Consider the following 26,645-nt stretch of genomic DNA (forward strand, 5'->3'; position numbering starts at 1 on the left):
GGATTGCCAAGACTTCATAACCACCTCGTTGCTCCCTCTCCTGCTGTTCAGAACCGTCTCAATTATCTTTGTTCAACGTCTTGGACCCTCGACTCTGGATTTGCTTGCCATCTATATCCTCCGTGGGTACAACATCATGGAATGCTGCAAGTCGACCAGGGTCCCTAAATTCCTTTGTGCAGCCATCTTTAGTGCTGAACATTTGTGCCAGGTCAAAAAGACCAAAATGACAATCCAATCCCTGCAGGTGAGGCATCTGAAACAAAAAGCATTTCTGTCTGAGCATAGTTTCACAAGAGAAATTCTGATTAATGTAAATCTTGTGGTCATCAATGAGAAAGGGCCCTGTTTTCCTGGCCAGTTGGATAACAGCTCTCACCTGCTGCTGACTCAAAAAATCACCTGATGTGGGGTGCCTGTGCCCTTATCCGTTTGTGTCCTATTTCTGCAGCCCTGAAACCAAAAGGAATAGGCCTCCATGCTCTCCTCTAACACTACTGTGCAGGACCGTCAAATTCTGTCACCTTGGGGTGTATCAAACCCTTTCACGTAATTATGCCCATAAATGCCAAACTAACTCCAACATCCTAATCCAAACCCGAAGCCTGGGGACCATCCCTCATCTGAGATCACCCTTCCAGAAAGGTGGTGTCTGTAGAGTGAGTTGGGAAATGTGAGATGTGGGCTGATCCTTATGTGTCCGTACAGCCCTTGAGATCACTTCAGGGTTGTTGCTAGGGCCTACTCCCCCTAAGGGTGCTCTCCACAGGGACAGTTGGAAAAAATGAACAATCCAGGCTCCTTGAGAGGACAGGAAACCCACAGTTTGGAGGATAATCCAGAGTCAGATTGAATTGGAGCCCTATTCTGTCGCAACCACAATCTTAGATTTATAGCAGTTCTAGGTCTGTGACAATGGCAGCCACCAGCCTCTGGCTCCTCTCCTTTGGGCCACTGTTATCTTCCCCAGGGCCGTAACCAAATTATGCAGCAGTTCAAGTTACCTCAGGCCACCTGGGCATGCAGGGACAACTAGGGGCCGTGGTTCTGACTCCAGATATAAGCTCCACTTGCCTCCCAGGTCAATGGAGTATGTGCCGTCTGAGTCTAATGGTGTCCGGCCACTTGGTAAGACCAAACCTGGAGCAGATCCTCCTTTGTCTGCACCTGGAGCCACGACGAACCAGCAGCATGTCATGGTGTGCAACTCCATATTCCTTGTGTTCCTGTAGAGAACAGTGGCACGGCCAGCCACAAGGAGCTTTACAACTACACCGCCATTCTGTTCTGTGGTTAGCCCCAGCCATCAGGCCTGTTACTTCAACATGATATCCATGGCTGAGTCAATTGTGTGTGGCTCATGCTTGTTCACTTGTTTGCATGGCCCACTAGCTAACAAAACATTGTAGCCTGTCCCACTTCTTAAAAAGATTGAACACCCCTGCTATAATTGTTGTAATTACAGAGTTGGCTGTCACCCTTACTTATTTCCTTTTAGTAAGCATGAGGCTGTTTCACAGGGAAAAGCATGAAATAATCAAAGCATGCAGCAGTGGCGGCTGGTAATTAGATTATAAGTAGGGGGGCACACATGCACACTCACTCACACCTATGCATTCACATGCACATACACACTCATTCACATCACACATTCACATATCTACATACATTCATACATACACACAGGAACCATACATTAAATAAAAACATAAAACTTACCAGTAGTACTGTCTCCGGAGGGAAGCCTCGGAGGTTTCAGGGGTGTTGGGGCTGATGCCTCCTTTCATTGGAGAAGAGACAGTAGTCCCTACCTTGTCACAGAGTGGGATGATGTCAATGTGAGGTGCTGACCCCACCCCACTCTTTGTTGAAGTGCCAGTGATAGACACTCTGCCCTGAGCACACCAGAGCTGAAAACTAAAGCACCCAGGTTCAAGGCTGTGAGAAATTAGGTTGCTGGTTAAAGGGGGCGAGGAGGAGGGTTGAAACCCCTCTCTAGCAACAGCCAAAATCCTTGTCAGGGTGAACCATAAAAAGTCACTAAATTAACCTGTGCTTCACCCTCTGGAAGTTTGGCACAAACAGAGTCAGACTTAACTTGCAGGCAATGTGTAAACTATTTATGCCGCACACAAACAATAATAACGTGAAAACAGAACACAAGAACAATCCCACACAAATTTTGAAAATTAGAGTAAAATGTAATAAATTGTTTGAGACCCACATGTCAAAAATTCAATCAGTAGGAACAGGATATGCACCTTTAAAGATTTCAGGTAATCATAGTGCTTAAAAGCACAAAGCGCCACTTGTAGCTCTTTCTTCATGCAAAACCAGGTGAAAGTTCAGGCTGGCCATCATGGAGCATGGGTGTCTCGCTGAAAGAGTTACCTTCTGAAGTCCAGCATGAAGAGTTCCTTTTGAGGTGGTGGATGCTGCGAGGAGAAGGGAGAGCATTGCAGATGGTCGTCATTGTAGCACAAATAGCAGGCCGGGCATTTGAAGATTCTTTCCAGTGTTGCGGACATTTGTTGGATCTTCGCATTGGCAGTCACTGTGGGCTGGCGATGCTGCAGCACAAAGTGCAGGTCTCGTGTTGCCAGTCATTGCAGCTGTCACTTTATCTTTAAGAGCTGGGTTCATTGGAGCTTTGAGTTGGTGGTGGTGCAACCAGCAAAACTTTGGTGCAAATTACCCTATTCATGGTCGCAAAGACCCCCAAAACATCTACCTTTTTACCTTTCTTCTGGGAGGAGCTCATCTGATGCCACACCAATGGTGCAGGATCTGGTGGCACCACTTGTGGATGAGGAATTCACTTCAGCAGACGATAGCAGGGCTCAGGCATTTCAGTTACAGATTCAGTTGCAGGTCCAAGCAGCAGATCAGCTGGGCAGATGCAGGAAGGCCTCTGGAACTTGTTATGTTCCTGTAGCTTTAAAATGAGGTCAGTCAGCTGACCATTGGAGTCACATCAGCCTGGGATGAAGGGTGCAGGTCTAGTCTTCCTTCTCATCAATCAGGGCAGGCCACAAACAACAGCACAGCAGGCCATCATTCTTCTGCAGTATTCACAGGTCCAGGAGTGGACTGATGTGTTGGGTCTGAGGGTCCAATATCTATAATAGGTGCCAGCTTTGAAACGAGAGAGGATTCTGGAGATTCCTCCTACAGAGGTGTCTGGAATTTCCTGCCTCCCTGCACTGGTCACAGTCTGTCTGGAGGCACAATAGGCTAGTGTGAAGTCCTTTGTGTGTAAGCTGAGCCAGTGTCTTTGAAATGTAAGTGTGACAGGTGACATCTACACCTATCTAACAAGTCAGAGATCATCCATCCTGACAACACCCAGACCCTCTTTTGGCAGATCAAAATGGCAGTTTAATACTGCGCACAAACAGGCTGCTATGGAAGGCCTGAGACATGTTCAAAAAGGCTACTTAAGTTGGTGGAACAATCAGTGCAACAGGCTAACTAGAAGCATTTAGGGCCATATTTATACTTTTTGACGCAAAACTGCGCCAACGGAGTTTTGCGTCAAAAAAATTTACGCCGTCTAACGCCATTTTGAAGCGCCGTGCGGGCGTCAAATTTATACTTTGACGTACGGCGGCGCAACCAACAGGTGGGAGTCATTATTTCGTGACGCACACAGCGTCGGTCTGTCGTAAAGGAAACCAACGTAAAGGCGACGCACATCACTGTGGGTCGATTTACGACAGCGCAATTCGTAAAGCGCTGGTTTTTTTCACGCTATTGCGTTACATTTTTGCGCGAAAACTGCCCTGTCAGCAGAGGAGACCCAAAATGGATCCCAGATGCCACAACAGACCCCAGGAGGATGAGAGCAGACCAGGAACCACCCAGGAGGATCCATACAGGAACCAGGACATTTAAAAAAAAAAGAAAGTGTCGCTTCAGTGAAGAGGAGCAGGAAATCCTGGTGAAAGAGGTGACGGAACACCAGCACCAACTTTTCATCTCCTCTAAATTGCCACTCAGTAGGAGAGAGGCCATATGGAAACAAATAGTGGACAAGATCAACAGTGTGGCTGAAGAACGCCGCACAGTCACTGAATGTAAGAAACGCTGGCATGACCGCAAACGTAGGACAAAAGAGAAAATGGCCAGGAACAGGAAGGCAGCAATGCAGACTGGAGGGGGGAGTCCAGCACAACAGGAGGCCCTGGACCACATGGGGGAGATGGTCGCAGCCGTCATCCCGGAGGAGATCGTCACAGGGATTCAAGGACTGGACAGCGCAGACTACCACAACACAACGCACATGCAGGGTAAGTCGCATGGGGAATTCAAATGCAATAATGGGGACTGTAAGCAGGGGGGGGGATACCTACTACACAATGCATGTAAGTCAGCACATATATGAAGTGGCATGGTTAGAGGGGCACGGCAGGGGGGCATGCCCAGCACAGACCGAAGCTGGGGCACAACAAAATACAGCAACAACAACAGTCCCATGGCGACATCCTGTAATGACAACAATAGAGCCAAGGGAAAGCAGCGACAGGTGGGAAGGCCACTAACACAAATCCACATCCAGACACTTGTATTGCAAAATCTATCCTACATCAACTAGGTCCCTATCAGTAATGCAGTAGCCAAAACAACAACTGCAATGTAACTGCCACAACAGTTGACAATAACACCTCTCATCTCTGTGCAGCTATAGTACCAAATGGCAGGAACCTCCCCATGGAACATACATACCTAAATTAGGGGGTGAGGATGACATCCGCAACTATTCATAGAAATAAGACAAAGGCACCAGTACACTCAAATGCCGAATGTCCATACCTGACACAAACATAAGCCTAAGTAAACAGCAATAGGAGCCACACAGCACTAACGACACACACAGGCTGCATACGTCACGGTCCCTCACGTGCCTGGCTAACAAGGCTACATCATTAAGGTCATACTGCTCAGACAACAACATTGAGGAGGGGACACAGGCAACTGGTCACTGAAACACACCTGCAAAGTCTGACAAACAAATAGGACATTCATACGATAAACAGGCCAATCCAGTAAGACACACATGACCCAACATCATCTTCAAACATCAACAATGTTTACATCCATACCACATCCTAACATTGACATGCATAGGTAATGCCACGTAACATGTACAGTTCATGCAATGTGAATAAAAAGTGTATGGGGCAGGGCCTGAGAGGCAAGTGTGCTGGCAGGGCAGTCACAACACCCACAGTCAGTCAAAGTGTATTGTGGCAAGTGTAACGTATACTTTGCGCATTAGCCTCAGGCTGGAGGCCTTTGTGCATCTTACCCTGAATGTACTTATACTCATTTGCTCACATCTAAGAGCCTCAGAGCACTTTGCACTAAATGATTCTCATTGCCCTTCCTATCAGTTAATTTAGCAAATAGCCAGTCCTAAGGTGTTGTCAATTAGTCAAATCACACTGTTTTGCCTACTTCTGCACTGGAGTATGCCTGAACATATTCACTCTGTGCCCCAGTCAAGGATACAGTCTGGTATGTTGCTGATAGATGTGGTAGGGGTTAAGGTTTGGCATTCCTGCGTAGGGAAACTTTGTCATCACGATGACATATGACTTATAAAATCACTTCCTTGTCCCAAGATATGCAAGAGGGAGTTTCCAAACAGAGAAACACAACTAGATGCTGCCTGCCTTGCTGCTGATGCACAACCAGATCACAGCCCATTCCTCTGATATGAGGGATGATGTCTCCCCTGTGATTCAGACAGGCAAGCTCCAAACTTAACATGCTGTGCTATACATAGAACAAGCAGAGGGAGAGTAGAAACTGTTAGGCACCATGATAGCTGTGTACTAATGTATTACTCTCCTGCGGACTATTTCAATTCTAACAGTGTGTATTGTTTGGGTTATTGTGGCTCACACCTAAATTTCTACAACTCAGTTGTACAATGAAACCTCATATGAAACAAATACAGTCTATGTCGTTTGTGTATGGTAACATACCGGAAAAGACATAGGCCCTCATTCTGACCCTGGCGGTCGGCGGAGAGGCGGCGGTCAGACCGCGACCAGACCGGCGGTAAAAAAAATGGCATTCTGACCGCGGCGGTCACCGCCGCGATCGACCGCAACTTCACCACTCCGACCGCCACGGCGGTCATGACCGCCGGGCTGGAGGTTGCGCTCTCCAGCCCGGCGGTCGACCCAAGCCCGCCAAGGGTATCATGACCCTGCTTACCGCCGCGGTTTCTGGCGGTCGGGAACCGCCATGCGAACCATGGCGGTATGCACTATCGGGACCAGGGAATTCCTTCCCTGGCACTGATAGGGGTCTCCCCCACCCCCCACTAGTCCTCCCCCCACACCCTCCACCCCCCTGCCACCCTCAGAGATGTTACAAACCCCCACCCCGACATGCACATACACGCACCCCGACATGCACACACCCCCAACATGCACATATACACACCCCCTACACACACACATACACGACGGGGACACATACCCGCACACATACATGCAGACATGTGCACCCGCCGAACTGCACACATTACCCATTGACACAGCAGCACCCCCCGCCCGCATACACGCACTCACACACCCCCTCTACACACTCACACGCACACCCCCATGCACGCACACATCACACAACACCCCCCCACCCCCTCCCCTCACGGACGATCAACTTACCTTGTGCGTTGGTCCTCCGGGAGGCGATGGGAGCCATAGGGACGTGACCGGCAACAGAAGAACGCCAACAGAAGACCGCCACACAGAAATGTGGGTCGTAATTCTGTGGGCGGTGTTCTGCTGGCGTGGCGGTGGAGGTTGACCAGTCTCCACTTTCCCGCCGACCGCCAGTGTGGCTGCTGGCGGTTTTCCGGCAGAACGCTGCCAGCGGTCGGAATACGCGCAGCGGCATACCGCCGCGGCCGGCGGTCTTCACCGCGGCGGGAACTCGGCGGTCTTGCGAAAAGACTGCCAGGGTCAGAATGACCCCCATAATTGTGTAGGATCTGAGTGACCACGACTTGCCTGAGAAGTTCCAAAGATGTCATGCGCTCGGATGTCTAAACATTCCTTTGATGTGGGAGACCAGAGGCACTGCTAGTTAGTCTGAGCAAAATGAAATATCAGGGTGACAGAGTTATTTACAAGTGGGTCAGACTTAGTCCCCCACACCATTAGCTATCCTGCTGCCTAGAAAGCCAGTAATCACATGTAGGATAATGAGAGCCCACCCAACAAAATGTCCCTCCATAACAATAGTTAAACACCAAGGGAGGAGTAGGACAAAAACACGCATATTCCTAAATAATTACAAAGCAACACCTAGAGGCGATCTGGCAGACATGTCTGATAGCTCCATATCATACATGTGACACACAGGTGGGCCATAGGCCTACAACAATGCCCTATGACGGACAGCAGATACCAAGACAAACACAGAGCACAAAGTTAAGGCATCCCAAGGCTTGTATTTTAGTGCAAAATTGTCACAACACAGACACACTAATTGTACCCTGTTTCATTGCAGAGGAACACGGATCTCCTGCCGCTATGCCTGTCCATGAGTTCCCTGATGACATGGATGACGAGCCCATAAACCTCCCACAAGAGACCATTCAAATGGTCCTTGAAAGCCTCCAAACCCCACCTTCAGTCACAAGGAGGAGCACAGAAGAAGCAGCCACCACAGGAGAACCACCCGCCACCCCAATTGTAAGACCTGCCAGCTCCAACACAGCTGAGGACTCTGACGACACTGGCACCAGCTTTGAAAGAACTGTCGTTGGGGTCCTGCGTGAGCTGGCCAAGGAGGTGTGGGTGGGGATGCAAACTATGGCAGCCAGCCTTGAGGGGGTGCGTTCGTGCATGTTGTCAACTGCTGATCAGGCTGCTGCAATGCAAGCCCGAACATCGCTCTTGGAGGAACTTTTAAAAACACAGAAGGAAATCTGCACAGCTGTCATCCAGTTGACACAACAACTCCAACTGCAAGCCAGTCAACGTGTGCACGAATGCAACATAGAACCCCTCAGGGCCGACCAGGCTGCCTACCATCGTGATGTGGCTGCCATTCTGAAAAACCAGCAGGCCCTCCTTGCTGCAGTACTGCCCTTCATAATTCGACAGGGAGCAGCCTCCGGGATGTCTGCCTCCATGTCTTCTAACACTGAGGTGTGTGTTGCCCCTTCACAACCAACAACAACAAGGACACACCAGGCAACACACACATCAGAAGAAGAAGACATGGAACAGATAACATTCACACGCAAGAGTACCCGGAAGCCCTAGTCCCTGCACCATGGCCTACTCTGACCAACGTCCTACATTTTGACAAATGCCAGTCTCACTCCAACTACACTCAATGACTGTTTGGCAATCCACTGTATGACTTGTCCCCATTGCCAGTGAATGTCTCTCTCCTACTATTTGGCAATTCCTGTCCCTCTGCACTGTCTGTGACATCACCCCAGCATGTCAGGAGCATCATCCACACCCCGTCTGTAGGATCACCATGTAAGAATGCACCAGAACGGACTCAGCTAACATTGTGAATGGACATTTTGCACTACAGCACCTATAAATAAATATCACTTGCACACCTATTGTGTCTCTGTGTTATTTCACACTTCAACTGTGCAGTACATAACTCCAAAGTGGCTGTGTGGCAACCATGTCGATTCTCTATACTACTGTCCTGATTTCATGTATACTGAAACATCTGTGCAGTGGCCAGGAATGCATCATAGACTTACTATACTGAGGAAAATAACTGATGAAGGGACTAAGCACACACAATCATGCTGTGTTGGACAGAATGATGCACCATCTATAGCTATTCTAGACAACTAATGGTGGCTGAGAAATGTAGGCACCATGCAATACTTAAATATGAAATAATGCTGTAAAATGTAAGGAATCATTAACAAATTACACTGCATCAATCACCCTTACGGAGTATACTTCCATGAAGGAAAGTCATTCTGAATCAGTACACACATGATGTAGGTCAGCAATGACAGCAACAAGACAAGAGTGTGAACAACTCCTCATCTACAAAGATCTCCCTGAACTTCACACTGCTGTCCGACCTATCTATTTACCCACAATAACAAGTCTGGAAGCACTCTTTGTGAAGTAGGATACATGCCAACCCAAAACCTTGATGATCAATGCACACTACCAATGGTGGGTCTCCCACATGGTGGATACTTACCAAGTTAGCACACGGGTAGCTGGCATGTTAAACCTCAATATCCAGGGGATAGCGAGCATAGGACACAAATGTCATACTAAAACATTCTGCTACACTGATGTCAAGGCCATGATAATGTAGCACCTAACACATCATGTAAAGGGTTAACAAAATTTTTATTTCAATGAAGTAATAAAAGAGGCAACTAAGGGAAAGGTAAACCTACACTAATCTAACCTGACTACTACTAACCCACAACTGTCCCTAACTAACCTAAGCTAAACTTACTCTACACATGTAACGAAACGATCTAAACATCAACCCCCCTCCCACCATTATGAGACAAGACACATGCAGGACAACACTTACTAACCTACACACATAATATACTATCCTAAACAAACATATATTTTTTTGGTAATATTTTTTTAATAAATTATTATTATTATTATTATTATTATTTTTTAAACAGGAATCCCAACATTGCCCCCCACCCACCCACCCACACAAAAATATAAGATAGAAAGAATAAGGACCCCCCACCCTCTTCCCTAACACTAACTAAGCTAATTACCTATACTTATCCTATAACTAACCCCCAAAACCCAACTAACAGTATAAAATAGGAAAGAGGTGAGAGGGGAGGGGTAAAAGTTCAGGAGGGCAAAAGTACTACAGATTTGCCCTCCATAGTGTGCGCCTGAAGGAGCGGACCTTCTTTTTCACATAACTCATGTCCTCCCTCAGGTTGTCCACCTTTTTAACCAACTTGTCCAATTTTCGGGACAATGCCAGGAAGGCAGCTGGGTCGACAGGAGGGTCTGTACTGGTTTGCGTGCCGGCGGAGGTGGATGTTGTGGCAGGAGTTGTGTGGCCACGGGACAGTCCTGCTACCACCACACGGCTGGGTCCAGGTCTGGAGGAAGATGCTTGGTCCGTTGCTGGGTCCACTTGGGCAGACCTGGTGGATGTGGTGTCAGTGGTTGTTGGTGGCACTGTAGGGGGAGCCTGTGGTGTGGCCCACCACGCCCCGGAGGCCCGATCTGAATGGTACTTGCGGGCCATCCTCCGATACCCACACTGCACCTGCAGGATGTGCCTGTATCTCATCGCACGGCGCTCAAAATGGTTGCGATCTGCGGCACTCAGGTTTGCAGCTGTGAAGAGAAAAGGCAAATATTTAGCTTTGGATTTGCATTGGGTGGAATACCACAATGGGTCATTTGTCCATTACTAGATATGTATTGGTTGCAGCAATTGTCACAACAAAGTTCACGGAAAGGCTCAGAGGAAGTACATGTGAAACATGCATACATAAGGGCATATCACACCTAGCATATCCATGTCTCTACATGATGGATGACATCACCCTAAACTACTCATCCAAATCATACCTAAGGCATTTGACATCATGGCTGCACCTCTTCTGCATACTGACTTCACTACATATGTCATTCTATGTGATAACAATCACACTCCTCACTCAATGGCATTTGGAATTAGTTGTGTGCTAAGATTGAACCCATGGGCCAGAATCCAATGTCAACACTAGGGGCCAGATGTAGGAATTTGGAAAATGCAACTAGCAATTTGCAATGCAGAACGGTGTCTCTGACACCGTCTGCGAGTCGCTATGGGGTCGCTAAGACCCACCTCATGAACATCAATGATGTGGGTTCCAAGTTGCGCCACCTTAGCGACTATGGGCACTCACGGGGATGGAGGCCTGCTGGGAACAGCAGACCTCCATGGACGTGACTGCTTTTAAATAAAGCAGGTTATTTATCCCCAAGTGTAGGCCGTTTACCTGAAAGGAAAATGAGCTGCAATTAGTAAAAAATCATAACAACTTCAATCTTGGAATATTTCACGGTAATTAGTGGTCCCTTAGACCACTGGCTGTTTTGTACAGGATTATTTCGGTCCACTCACAAAGGGGAAGGGTTACAATGGGGACCCCTTCCAGTTAGCAAGTGGGTTACCATCCACTTCAAGTGGATGATAACTGCGACTCACTTTGAAACCACGTACTCGGTTGCAAATGGGATTGACTACCACTGTGAGTTGCAAGTAGGTCTGGAAAACCCCTTTATATTTTGCATTTTGAAAAGCATTTAGCTAATATGTTCATGACCACCAAATACATTTCGGAATAGGAAACAGACGTTTGCAACTCACAAACAGAAATTTATGCCATTTGCAACGTGTACACAGTTTGCTACATCTGGCCCTAGGTACTACCTCAAGTCACAAAAGGTGTCAAGTACGTGTAACATACTGGTTGCTACAGTCCTAGGTACCCTGTTTCACAGTAACATCCCAGTCTTTGTGGGTGGTGTGGGAAGAACAACCAACAATCCCATGTTCAATGCACACCCAGGAGTGTATAGAAAGTTCAACAAGTATGTGCCTTCACACACAACACCTATGAAGGGCTAGCAACACGTTGTAGTCAGCCAAACATTGTCACATCCCAGGTCCACACATGTCAAAATGATATGACTTAGGCCAACATGACATACTATCAGTGAGGCATGTTTTACAACACACACAGAGGAGGTAGAACACCCATTCTCATGATTCGACAGAACACCTAGGCCATTGCACTCAAGTCACACACACTTCTAGTTCACCTTGTTGAAGTACATGCCCCCGGAAGATCCGACCTACAGTGTACACAGTCCATCCTCAACTAGGAAGAAGCACTTGTCATCAGAGCCATGTGCCTAAGCTATCTGGGAGACTGTCAGTCTGATATGCAGACTCAGTTCATGGCAAGTCCCTGACCAAGTCTAACATTGACCATTGTATTCCAAATGAGTCATCCCATTCCCCATTGCCGCCCAACTGGAATGACCTACAGCCCCTCAATCTGAGAGATGGCTAGGTATTGCTTTACAGAAACATAAGTCCTATTTGATATCACACTAAAACAACAATGCCAATGAACGGCGAGCGCATCAAATCATGAATTCTCTTGAACACACAGTAATCCATCATGCTTCATTACCAAACAATGAAAATAGCACTCAGGCGACACTCACTGTAGGTATCGGGGTTGTCAAAATGTGCCACCTATCCCACGGTGTACGGGGCTGGTCCACCTGTAAAGCATGAAAGGAAGAATATACTCAGACTGGGTGAACTGACAAATAATTTCTGTTACAATGACACTGTGTGAATATGACATGGTAATGATAGACTTTCCCACATGCTCATACTGCATGGATGACTTTGTATTCAACATTATCATTGGATGAGTCTCCTGCTACAGTGACACACCCTACTACACACATGCAGTGGCCAGGACAGTCATGTGTCATCCAAGTTAACCCTCCATTAGTATGCCCCAACAATAATTTTATCCATACATCTCAGCATGTGCATCCCAGAGAGACATTCCAAAACTGGTTCCATGAGGACTGCATGACCACTCACAATCAAACAGGCTAGGTGGACATGTTCAACACACAGCAACCACACACACATGTGACATATGTGTGGACAACATAACTAACTTCATCTGACGTGAAGGCAACACACATGGATAGCATCATCATGTGTTTCTAATTTTCTGTCTAGCTATGGCGTCTACATATGTAGGTATGTGGTTTCTACATGACTTACTCACTGGCCATTATGACCACTAGAGTACAAATAGAGCCGTTCACGTGTTGCTTGTCTGACACAAATGCAACACTACATTACATACAGCTACAGGCATCTAGTAGGTGTTGCAAAAATGAGCCATCGGACTGGTAGCATTGGTCTTCATACACATTCTGCAACAAATACACATTAGGGCACATATGGATACCTTTGTAGCGCATCATTTGCATCATTTTGTGACGCAGAGAGGGGGCTAATTAGCAAAATACAGATAGATGTTGCAATTTGCTGCTGTTATTGCGTGAAAATGTGTTGCAAAAATGGGGATATATGTGTATAAACATGGGCCTAGGTTTCCCTAGCATTACACACAGTCAGCTACTTATTTAGCAGATTGGCTAACAATCATCACATGTTCCCACACAGATTTCTATTATTCCCATGTAATTGATTTGTACTCACCAACATGGCCACCAATCCTGAGTCCCAGGTGGTCCAGCAGGTCCTGTTCCCTGGTGATCAGATCTGCCCAGCGGTGCTTCAATTGATGGACATTTCGCATGCTCCCGTAGACCCGGACCAGGTGATGGCGCACCTTCTCCCACCGGATTTTCCTAGCCTCCGTGTGATACCCCTGTATCACACGGCCCCCAGCCTCCAGCATCAGTGGGAGGAAATGGCTAACTAGCCATATAAACCCCCCCAATTCATCTTCACCCATCCTGGACAGGCGAGGCCTACCTGACATATTGACAGCTAGAAAAATTTACAAATGAAATAAGAAAGTAAAAGTGGGAAATGGGGAAAGGTAGAGGTGTGGAAGAAAACGAAAAAGGAGAAAAATAGCCCAACTAACCCCCCAAACTATGCTACCCACAACAGACTCCCACAGACAATACAAACAATCACAGGAATAGACAAAACAAGACTAAACAGACTGAGAGAATGTTATACAACAAGAATAGATTGACAAAAAGACAAAATACAAGGGACACAGGACACTAAAGCAGTAAAACACAGGACAACACCTTTCACACAACCACACAGTCTAGAAAAATCTGAGACTGCAAAGTGAAAGTGAAAGTTAACTCCCAGTACAGATTTTGTAAACAGGATATCCTATTACATCACTTCCTGCATAAAATGGCTGCCATTTTTATTTTCCCGTTATGCATCATATTTTCACGCATACACAATTGTGCGTCATTTTTTTTGACGCATTACATTGCACATGATGCCGAGTCAAAAAATATGATATGAATATTAATAATTTTTAATGTATATGAGATGACCAACATATTGTCCATTTTGCGTCAATTTTACCACGCATACATCTTGGGCGTCATTGTTTTCCACGTACAGTACTGCACATGATGCTGAGTCAAAAAATATGGTATGAATATTAATAATTTTTAATGTACAAGAGATGACCAACATATTGTCCATGTAGCGTCAATTTTACCACGCATACATCATGGGCGTCATTTTTTTCCACGTACAGTAGTGCACATGATGCTGAGTCAAAAAAATGTATGATGTAAATTATACTTTGATGGCTAAATATGTGACACTTTTGGATACATTTATATTTGACTCTGCATTCTGTGCACTCATGTACGTGAACAAATTATGACGCCCATGCTGTATGCGTAGAATTTGGAGCAAATTTTTCCTTATGTCTTCATGTTTTTAACTTTGGAAAGGTGATTTGTCATGGTCAAACGGTGCTATGTGATACACATTTGTGTTTGGATATGACACATGTCCGTTGTTGTATGTATAGAAGGCATTCACACTGTAATGTTTTGGATACGTTAACTAATGTATTGACCATATTTGTCAACATATTTGGGGTAATTGCTGATGGCTATTTTGAAATGATGGATGGGATACCATGATGTATGTGTCCACAATTATGATGGTGATGCTTTTACCTGTAGTCCTAACAGGGAGTGCAATAGTCACTTACAGTTTTTATGGGGCTAACCATGTCCCATTATGATTTAGTGTTTCAGATTTGTGTTGGACTTTGGCCATGTAGCCCACACATGTGCCTTATGAATGTGTTTAGTTCACAAGTACAAGATTCTTGTATGTTTTGGGGGCGGTAGAGGTGGACTTACGCCCCCAGCACCCTAGGATTTGACCATCCAGAATAGCTACTGTACCCATGGAGTATATTTATTATATCATGGCAAACCTGCAGCAGCAGGCTAATGTAAGGCCATATAGTATGAATGACTGTTGACCATTCATTCATCTCATTAGCCCATTTGACGTTTTGCAGTAATGATGAATTGGAGCTAACTTGCATACCATTTTCCAATGACTATGTTTGCAAGACTCTCAGCGTTCCCGATGTGATAATGAGAATAATTTAGTTGTTGTCTGTGTCCCTTTCTGCATAAACTGGTTTAGTGGCATGTTACATTCTTCCTGCTAGGTTCAAACTGGGACACAACTGTGATGGTCTACTTTCAAATATTAGGTTGATTGTATGACATATGTGTACATGTGTGTTGGAATGTGGATCCACTATCACCTGTCTGGGTGTATGTTGTCACTGTGACTTCAAGGTCTCCTCCTGAGTTAGTGGCAGCTGATGTTGTTCCAATTGTGTATTGCTCATATCACACACTTGAGAGAAGCCATTGATGACATGGTCACGTACACATGGATGGTCCCACCCTGTCTCTGAACACGTGTGATGTGACTTTCAAATGATCTCAAATTTTGGGCTGGATGAGAGACTGTTTCAGGTGTTTGGATCCGGCATGTGTAATTGCCACATTTGTACTCCTGTTGGGCTCTGTGTATGGTAATGTATCATGTCACATCCTACCCTCTGTGCATACAGTTGTGATGTTTATTTTTGGTGTGATGACTGTTATAGCATTCTTGCTCAATGAGACGACATTCTTCTTCAGCGATTTCAAAATAAAGGTGGTCAGAAATGCATAGGTCAAAGCATGATGTGGTGTTGGTTATCTGTGTTTATTTACAAGTGTGGAATACAAGTTATTATAATATATTAAGAAAAAAAATTATTGACAAGCTGTTGGCGCCTACGCACTCCTGCTGCCGTGTTAGGTTGTTCCCCCTCCTGTTGCAGGCCAGCATCCTCCTCTTCGTCATCCTCAGGCATGTCTGGGTCTGGTTCAAGGAGGGGAATGTTCCTTTTTACACAAATATTGTGTAATATGGCACAAGTGAGTATGATCTTACAGACCATCTCTGGGGAATAGAGTAGGCTGCCGCCAGTTATGTCAAGGCAGCGGAACCTTGACTTTAGGATCCCAAAGGTCCGCTCCACAATGCTGCGTGTCCTTTTGTGGGCGTCATTGTATGCCCGCTCAGCAGCAGTATTTGGGTTCCCATATGGTGTCATTTAGGCATCCACAGTCATTAATGTCTTCACACTAAGCTGTAGAGTAAATTCCAATGTGTGAGAGGTTCAATGGTGACTTGTGAAACATGGCTAGTGATGTGAGTACCTCAGTGTGTTCCTGGCTAGGTGTTGCTATTGTGGTGTATGTGTTGTTTATCCTAGAGGGTTTCTGAGCAGTGTGTATATGAGTTAGATTTTTGTCCTTACCAACAAGTAGTCCATTGCCATACCGTCCATCCTGGAAGTGTTGGTTGATGGTGGAGTGACGGAAGATGAATGCGTCATGTACACTCCCAGGATATTTAGCCACAATGTTGCTGATCAGTCCTTGGTGATCGACTATGGCCTGTACGTTGATTGAATGTGTGTGCTTCCTGTTGCGGTAGAGGTGTTCACTCGCAGCAGGTGGCACAAGGCGTACGTGTGTGCAGTCGATTGCACCAAGGACGTGCGGGAAGCCACTGGTGGCGTAGAACCCCTGTTTAGTTTCCTGCTGCATCTGCAGTGTGTTAGGGAAGCAGATGTGGCGGGGTGTCAGGCGAATGATGGCATCCAGTACTTTAGGCAGGAATGCGGAGAAAGATGGTTGTGATATTCCACCAACCAGGGCACCAGTTGTCTGAAACGAGCCACTTGCCAGCAGGTGAAGTACGGCAAGCAGCTTTGTTTCTGTTGGGATAGTGCGGGGAGTCACTAAAGTGGGGGCCAACTGCTGTTCAATATTTGTCAGCAGCTGCTGTATGGCCTGCCAGTTCAACCGGTACCTCTGGATGATGTCTCGTTCCCTGAGGCCATGCAAAACCTTCCCTGAGACCTGAAAAACTTCCGCCCCATCTCCCTTCTGCCTTTCCCAGCCAAAGTAATAGAGAAGACCGTCAACAAACAGCTGACCACCTTCCTGGAAGACAACAACCTGCTCGACCCCTCACAGACCGGATTCCGAACCAACCACAGCACTGAAACTGCCCTCATCTCAGTCACAGACGACATCAGAACCCTGATGGACAACGGTGAAACAGTCGCCCTCATTCTTCTCGACCTCTCGGCTGCCTTTGACACCGTCTGTCACCGCACCCTAATCACCCGCCTCCGCTCCACCGGGATCCAAGACCAGGCCCTGGACTGGATCGCCTCCTTCCTCGTAAACCGCTCCCAAAGAGTCTACCTCCCTCCGTTTCGCTCAGAACCCACTGAGATCATGTGCGGCATACCCCAAGGCTCATCACTCAGCCCGACACTCTTCAATGTCTACATGAGCCCCCTCGCTAACATCGTATGCAAGCACGACATCATCATCACCTCCTACGCCGACGACACCCAACTTATACTCTCCCTCACCAAGGACCCCGCCAGCGCCAAGACCAACCTACAAGAGGATATGAACGACGTCGCAGATTGGATGAGGCTCAGCCGCCTAAAGCTGAACTCTGAAAAAACTGAAGTCCTCATCCTCGGCAACACCCCGTCCGCCTGGGACGACTCCTGGTGGCCCACGGCCCTCGGCACCGCACCGACCCCCGCAGACCACGCCCGCAACCTCGGCTTCATCTTGGACCCCCTTCTTACCAGGACCAAGCAAGTCAACGCCGTGTCCTCCGCCTGCTTCCTCACCCTCCGCATGCTCCGCAAGATCTTCCGCTGGATCCCCGCCGACACCAGAAAAACCGCGACCCACGCCCTCGTCACGAGCCGCCTGGACTACAGCAACACCCTCTACGCTGGGACCACCGCCAAACTCCAAAATCGCCTGCAACGCATTCAAAACGCCTCAGCCCGCCTCATCCTCGACGTACCCCGCAACAGCCACATCTCCGCACACCTGAGACACCTGCATTGGCTCCCAGTCAGCAAAAGGATCACCTTCCGACTTCTCACCCATGCACACAAAGCCCTCCACGACAAGGGACCGGAATACCTCAACAGACGCCTCAACTTCTACGTCCCCACCCGCCCCCTCCGCTCCTCTGGCCTCGCACTCGCCGCCGTCCCTCGCATCCGACGCTCCACGGCGGGTGGGAGATCTTTCTCCTTCCTGGCGGCCAAGACCTGGAACTCCCTCCCCACCAGCCTCAGGACCACCCAGGACCACTCCGCTTTCCGGAGACTCCTAAAGACCTGGCTGTTCGAGCAGCGATAACCACCCCCTTTGTCCCTAGCGCCTTGAGACCCGCACGGGTGAGTAGCGCGCTTTATAAATGCTAATGATTTGATTTGATTTGATGCAGGGTTGTTCTTGGGCAGAATATCCTCTCCTGCCTTCTGCGCTGTCTTTGGGGTCCCTGCTGTTGTTGTTGTAGCTGCTGTTGTTGCTGCAGGGCTCTGCGTCTACGTGCACGCTGAAGAAAAAGCACCTCCATGTCTCCCTGTTGCTGCTCTGCTGCTCTGCTGCTCTGTTGTTTGTTCTGTGTGTTCTGATTAAGTACAGGTGTGATTGCCCCATTTTAACGCCTGCCCTGACCCAGGCGTTAAAATTTCACGATATTCGTGCTTTGCGCCATTTTTTTGCGCCGCCTGCCGCGCGGGAGTCATTTTTGCCCGGAAGCATAAATACGACGCACCGCTGTGTGCGGCGGTTTTTGGACGGGAACGCCTACCCTGCATGTCATTAACGCAGGGCGGGGTGCCGCTTCCAGAAACTGGCGCACATAGCGCCATTTTCCTTGTGCGCCGAATCGGGCGTCAGGGTTTAAATATGGGGCAACGTTTGCGCTGAATGTGCGTCAAACTTTTTGACGCACATTCGGCGCAAACGGAGTATAAATATGCCCCTTAATTTACAGGCCCTTGGTACATGGAGTACTACTTTACTAGGGACTTTCAAGTAAATTAAAGGTGACAATTGTGTGTAAGCCAATTTGGCCATTAGAAACGAGAAAGCACAAGCACTTTAGCTCTGGCTAGCGATAGTAAAGTGTACGTTGTCAGAAAACAGGAGAGTAAAGCCAAAAAGTTTTAAAATGACCCTGCAGGGAGGGACGAGTCCTTATAAGGCAATCAATGACACTCACCCTTGTCATTAGGGGGATGTCCTTCAAGTGCTTTGTCTGGCTGAAGAGATCACACCCACAGGAGTTTTGACATCTTCAGCCCAGCAAAGTTGAACCCAAGCAGACAGCCACCTGCGTATTTAGAGCATGTATAGCACTTGTCAGCCTGTCATGAACATAAAGACTGTCTGTCAGGCTGACCTTTCCTTAGCCTGACAGATTCTCTTTATTTTGGGAAAAAGGTGGGGGCATGACCCCTCCTTCCTTAAGGACAGGCCACTATTGGAGGGCTGCCTACAAGGCAATGGGGACACATTATGGCCTGTGGGTCTTATGTCTATGTGCCAACTGTATGAACTCATGACTATCACATTTTGCGACACCACTACATGCATGTGCATCAGTGCCCTGTGTTATGAGATTTTATTGCACTCAAAACATTCCTTCTAAAACTACTGTGCTGCATTCAGGACCATTATGTGCTTTGGTGATACTGGTGTAAATAGGAGTAACTGTCATGGAATTGTATACACCCCTAAAGAACATTTAACGTCGAGTCACAGCGCACCTAGATAGTAGAATGACCACGTCAACATTCCACAACAATTTGCAGGGCTAGTGACAAAGGCAGCGCCATGCTCTGTGGCTGTCGAGTTCAGGCTGTACCGAGTGGCACTTGTGCACAGCGCAGTCCCAGAGACATGGGATCGTTGTTTATTTATGGGCGTTTCTGTGAGCTCCTATAGATTCTGCAGAACATGCATTTTCTTGCTGTTCAGCAACATCTGCGTCAGCCCAGAGCCCTCTGGAGCCTATTTAGTGAGAGAAATTAATTGAATTAACAGCTGACAGTGGAAGCGCTAAAGATTTATGTCGCATTTATATTTCAATAAATCCGACGGGCATGAGGTAGGAATATTGGGTTTCATTAACATATTTTAAAGTATTCAATAGATGCTGGTTAAATCTCCTGCCGCTCGTTTGCCTTGCAGAGAGCATGGAGGCAGCAGACGTCGAATTTTTGGCTATTTAGCGCAGAAGATCGCGTAGTCTGCACTTAGGAAACTCCAAACCATCAACCTCTTTGCATCATGTAATGGATGTTGTGCTATACCTTACCTCCATGTTTACCAGGCACAAAAGATGGTACTTAATGAATTTCCGACAAGGGCATCGACAGTTAGTCATTGCAGGTTCCTTGATGTGAGTACACTGATTACACTTCCTATCTAGGCCATCGAATTGTGTTCTGAATAAAAAAAACATATAAATGAATGGTTAATGAGAGGTATCATGGCTTCCTCAAACTCTGCAGCAAGGCAGCAGTCTGCGCACAAGACCAATAACATTAGACAGCAGAACTGTACTCTTGGTTTAAAAGATGATACACTAATGTGTTTTCGACAACAAATCTATCCCCTGTAATTTATCCTTCAGGTACTAGCAGATGCTTTCTTAACAGCAGTATTGTGCTTTAAAAGACACTTGCGAATATTGCAGTATCCATGGCAGTGGCGGCTTCTCCATTATGGTGGAGGAGCGTCGACCTCCCCCCCCCCCCCGCCAACAGAGGCACACAAAAAATAATATGATAACAACAGGTTTATTATCATTTTATTTTAATTTGAAGCCAAGTCTTGGGGGCGTGGCCGTACTCAGAATGGTGGAGGAATGGTGGGCACTGCTGTCAGTGCGCATGTTGGTATCGCCGGCCGTCTTAGGACGGCCAAACTGATATGCACATTGACATCCGCCCAACTCAGTTGCATTGCTGTGTGGAGAACAACAGCAGGCACAGGCTCCTCCCAATATTGACGCAGCGCTCATGTATATTACCTGCATGAGAGCAGTGTCTGGATTGGCTGTAGAGTAGTCTGGGAGCCTCAGCCTGTGCACACACAGCAGAAGAGCGGTGAATGACGAGTGGCAAGTAAGTTCTTTTTTTGTTGTTTTATTATTGCTCCCTCTAAGCCGCCCCACTACTTCCTCCTGATACCAGTCACTGCTGATCCATAGCATTCAGCACAAGAAAAGGAAGATGGAGCACTGCGTATCTTAACAACATACCTTCACAGCTGCAACCTTTTGTACAAAGGTTTTATGTGGGGCAGAAATGTGAGGATGGCACCATTCAGCACATAGCATGTTAAAATATGTCCATGATAGATGGTCTAGCATTCCATTGGCTACTTCTCGATACTTGGGGGCACATTTTCTAAAATTGCATGCAATGCCGGGTGGCAAGCAAGGTTGCTGCGTTGCATAAAAGGGAGAGAGCAGAAATACTCTACATTTACAAAACAATTGAGAATGTGTGCACTCACTGCTACATGCACTGGTACATGTGTGGCTTCCTAGCACTAAAAGGAGAGAGCAGAATTGCAAAAGTGCCTCCATTACAGGCTGGAATGTTTTTGTGCAGGAAGGGACAACTTCCTGCTTAAAAAACAATCCTTAAAGGTATTTTCCTCTTTCAGTATGTGCTGCAGAATGCAGCACAGGTGGAAAGAAGACCTAATGAAGACAAATGAAGATATTTATCCTTATTGTGCCACATTGGGAAGGCAATCCATTTCAATGCATTGCCATCTTTAATAAACTTGGAAAAATGCCAAAATGCCATGGGTGGATGCATAGGAATGCCCATGCCCTACCACTAAATGCCTAACACGTTGAAATGCAACATAACCCAGCGTGAGCCACTGTGTTGTGTTACATTTCTTTACAAAGCTACACAAGGCAGCACAAATACTGAATCCTTTGCATTGTGATTGTGACACCTTGTACTACTGCAATGGTGGAGATTTTTCTGCAGAGGTTTATTCCTAGAAACTCCTCCGCTAAAGCCAGATGATCATTCACCAATGGGCTGTTTTGCATTTTAAGACAGACGTATTGTGAGACTTTTGATGGGCATATGCAAATAGAACTACAAACTGTAATCCGAGGTTGTGAAAGCCCTTTCCCGAAAATACCTTGCAGTCCAATATAGAGTCTTATTTAGAATTTGGTGGACGAGATACTTCGTCAAAACATGACAGAAATCCTGTCTGCCATATTACGAATGCCATAGACAATTATGCACTTGTAATATGGTGAACATAACATTTCTCACATTTGTACCAGAGTAACCTGTCCATCAAAATTTAAATAAGGCTCATATTCCATTAAATTCCACATTCTTGCTGGCAGCAAGTGCAATCCTACGAGTGCTGGGACGCTGGAGAATATCATTTTCATCCTAAAAGAGTCTCAATTTATTCACTTTTTGATCGTATGTATCTGTCAAATTCCTCATTTGCACTGATTTTGTTGTACGCCTTGTGCACACAATTTCAAATCTCATCACTGACTTTTGAAAGTGATTGGGATGACTCTGGATGAGGTATGTTGGCTAAGCGCTTGTTCACCAAATCCCTCCATACATTCCAGGTTCACTATCTACCTTGGATTCTATTGTTGCTGTTATTGGCTTTCTTCGATTGCAGCTTGTGTTCCCCGCAGCCCACCACTATGAGGCTGGTAAGCATAATCACAAACACCGCAGTTTTTAGGGTAATTTCAATGTTTATGTCACATTGTAAAACCTAGTGTGTTTTTTATACATTTAGGGCCTTATTTATACTTTTTGGTGCAAAACTGCACTAACGCAGTTTTGCACCAAAATGTTTTGCACCGGCTTGCACCATTTTTTAGCACCAGCTGGGCACCTTGGGCCATATTTATACTCTTTGATGCACAACTGCGCCAACGCAGTTGTGCGTACATTTTTTTACCGCCGGCTAACGTCATTCCAACGCGCCATGCGGGCCCCTTATTAATGGAATGACGTTAGCCAGCGCTGCGGACTGGTGTGCGTCAAAAAAATGACCACACCAGGCAGCGCCGGCGTATGGGAAAATGGGGGTTGAGCGTCAAAAAACGGTGCAAGTCAGGTCTGAGGCAAAATTCAGGCCTCAAACCGGATTTGAGCCATTTTGTTTTACGCCCAGCTTCCATTGACATGACTCCTGTCTTAGCAAAGACAGGAGTCATGCCCCCTTGCCCAATGGCCATGCCCAGGGGACTTATGTCCCCTGGGCATGGTCATTGGGCATAGTGGCATGTAGGGGGGCCCAAATCAGGTCCCCCTATGCCACAAACAAAATCGGAAAAAAATACTTACCCGAATTTACCTTTTCCTTCCCTGGGATGGGTCCCTCCATCCTTTGGTGTCCTCCTGGGGTGAGCAAGGGCGGCAGGGGGTGTCCCTGGGGGCAGGGGAGGGCACCTCTGGGCTCCTTCCGAGCCCACAGGTCCCTTAACGCCTGCCCTGACCCAGGCGTTAAAAAACGGCGCCCATCAGGCTGTCTGCCGTTTTTTAAGGCCCACCCCCTCCTGTGCGTCAAAATGACGCCAGAGTATAAATAAGGGGCACAGGCCTTAAAGTAATTTTTGGGAAGGGAACGCCCACCTTGCATATAATTAACGCAAGGCTGGTTCCCCCTTCTAAAAAATGGCGCACATGGTGGAATTTTGACGCCTGCGGGGTCGGACGTCAAAGTATAAATATGGGGCAGGGTTTGCGCCGATTGTGCGTCAATAATTTTGACGCACATTCGGCGCAAACAGAGTATAAATATGCCCCCATATTTATGGAATGGTGCAAGCCGGTGCAAAGGGTGGGCTAGCTTAAAAAAAAATGACGTTAGGCAGTTTTGAGTCAAAGTAAATGATTCTGACCAGATTAGCATCATTTTTTGACGCTAAGGGGCATATTTATACTCTGTTTGCACTGAATTAGCGTCATTTTTTTTAACTCTAATTCAGTGCAAAACTAACTCCATATTTATACTTTGGTGCTACATTCGTCTAGCGCCAAATTTATGGAGTTAAAGTCATTTTTTGGAAGTGGAAACCTACCGAGCCTTAATGAGATGCAAGGTAGGCGTTCCCGTGCAAAAAATTACTCTATGGCCTTAACGCCATATTTATACTCCCATGCAAAAATGGTGCAAGGGAGGGAGGAGGGGTCAAAAAATGGGGCAAAGCTTGCTTTGCCCCATTTTTTAAGACCTGGGTCAGGGCAGGCGTTAGGGGACCTGTGGGCCGATTTCCATGGTGGAACACCATGGAATAAGCCCAGAGGTGCCCTCCCTAGGCCTCAGGGGCACCCCCACCCACACTAGAGGGACTGCGAGGATGGGGGACCCCATCCCAGGTAAGTACAGGTAAGTGCATTTTATTTTTGAAAGTGCCATAGGGGGCCCTGAAATGGGCCCCCATACATGGCACAGGGTGCAATGGCCATGCCCAGGGGACCCATGTCCTCTGTGCTGGCCATTGGGGTGGTGGGCATGACTCCTGCCTTTTGTAAGTCAGGAGTCATGTGGCATGGTAGGTTTAGCACCATAAAATGACACTAATCTGGATAGAGTCATTTTTTTTTACTCTAACCTGCCTAAAGCCATTTTTTGGTGCTAAACCCTCTTCTTCTATACTGCCAGCCCCACCCGACTAAAGTCATTTTTTTAAACTCTATCCTACCCTTTGCACCGGCTTGCACCATTCCATAACTATGGTGCCCGGCTGGTGCACAGAAATGGTGCAAGCCAGTGCTAAACTTTTTGGTGCAAAACTGAGTTAGTGCAGTTTTGCAGCAAAAAGTATAAATAAGGGCCAATATTTTGTGAGTTTGCGCCACTTTTGCGTCAAAAAATTACGTTAATGCGGTGCAAAAAGAGTATAAATCAGGGCCTTGGTGCTAGATGGGTCTAGCACCAAAGTCTAAATATGGAGTTAGATTTGCACCAAATTAGAGTTAAAAAAATGACGCTAATTCGGTGCAAACAGAGTATAAATATGCCGCAGAGTATAAATATGCCCCTAAATATGGCGTTAAGGCCATAGAGTCATTTTTTGCACGGGAACGAATACCTTAAATCTCATTAAGGCAAGGTAGGTCTCCACTTTCAAAAAATGACTTTAACTCCATAAATTTGGTGCTAGAGGGGTCTAGCACCAAAGTATAAATATGGAGTTAGTTTTGCAACGAATTAGAGTAAAAAAAATGACACTAATTCGGTGCAAACAGAGTATAAATATGCCCCTTAGTGTATGTACGAATCCTCTAAAATGCAAGAGACTTGTAGTTGACGAGATTAACCTTTTCAGCTGTTTCTTTTCTTTCTCACTTTCATTCCCCCTCCACTCCAACGTTTAGTTCTGCCAATCCCTGTCACCCTCGAAAGGTCGGAGATATATTCTGGGTGGGGGTTCTCTTCAGGTTCTGTTGAGCAAAACTAGGAAACCGTGACAATCCTACCCATATTGTGAATCAATCCAATCCTCTTCTTTTTCCTCCTTTCACCAAAACCCCTATTCTTAACTTTCCGCCACCTCCTGAACCCTCTGCATTGCACATATGAATCCCACTTTCAACTTGCTTTCGTCTTGCCCAAGCCCCATCCTAGGTAAGTATCCTACCTTCCAAGCCCCTTTATGACCTGGCCACTTTCTCCACCTACCCATCTCTCACTCCCTCCTCTTTCTCCTACTTTAACTAACAACCCTCTTACATTGTCGCCCTCATGTTTCACGACCTGCTTCAGATATCAGCTGTAGTGCCTCCTTTTGGGCATGTAGGCATAGATCAACCTCTTATTCCACCCCTTTCCTAATACACTCTCCACTGCCTCTTATCAAACCTAACAAAAGAAGAAAAAAGCCCCTCCCACTCTCACAATATCCACCCCCTCTGCATATTTCTACCTGGCTCATTCTCTATTTCTCATTTCCCTTTGTTTTCTTTACTGCAGCTATTTTAAAACGTCACCTCCTTCAATAACCTTTTCTCCTCACTTGCCTCCTCAACCCTGCAGGCACTTTACAACCTCTTAAAGTATAGGTAGTACATTCCACTTGTAATCCAAACCCTATTGTCATTCTATTGTGCTAGACAATCCAGCCCTACTTCTAACCAACCACATCAGACCAAATATGAACAGTTTAACTGACTGTACATCAATGCACAGTGCATAGGTAAGAACAGCTAAAATAAACACAACCTGATCTCAAACGCATCTCCCTATACACTCTTATGTACAGAAACTTGTTTAAGTGATGCCACCCAACCATGAGACCATCCTGCCAAGATATGGAATTCTAACCTAAAACCACCACAGAAAAATGAGAGGTAACCTTGCAGCTGTCTTGAAAAGCATTTGAAAGACAGAAAAACGTTTGCGGCTTTATTAGGACTTGATACAAAGATAATCTTGTGTGCTCCTTTCGGTCCCTTACTGTCTCCTGGTAATGCCTATATATTCACAGGCTGCTGCTGAACAACAGAGGATTCACTGTCACATCAACTGATGTTCTCTCAATGACTACTATAAACAACATGCTCTGTCCCCTTAGAAACTTGAACAATGGTTCACAGACGTGCACAAATGAGCTCCATCATTGCAAATTTAGAGATCCTCAATTTCCCC

The sequence above is a fragment of the Pleurodeles waltl genome, chromosome 3_1 (genome assembly GCF_031143425.1).
Source record: "Pleurodeles waltl isolate 20211129_DDA chromosome 3_1, aPleWal1.hap1.20221129, whole genome shotgun sequence".
Classification (NCBI taxonomy): domain Eukaryota; kingdom Metazoa; phylum Chordata; class Amphibia; order Caudata; family Salamandridae; genus Pleurodeles; species Pleurodeles waltl.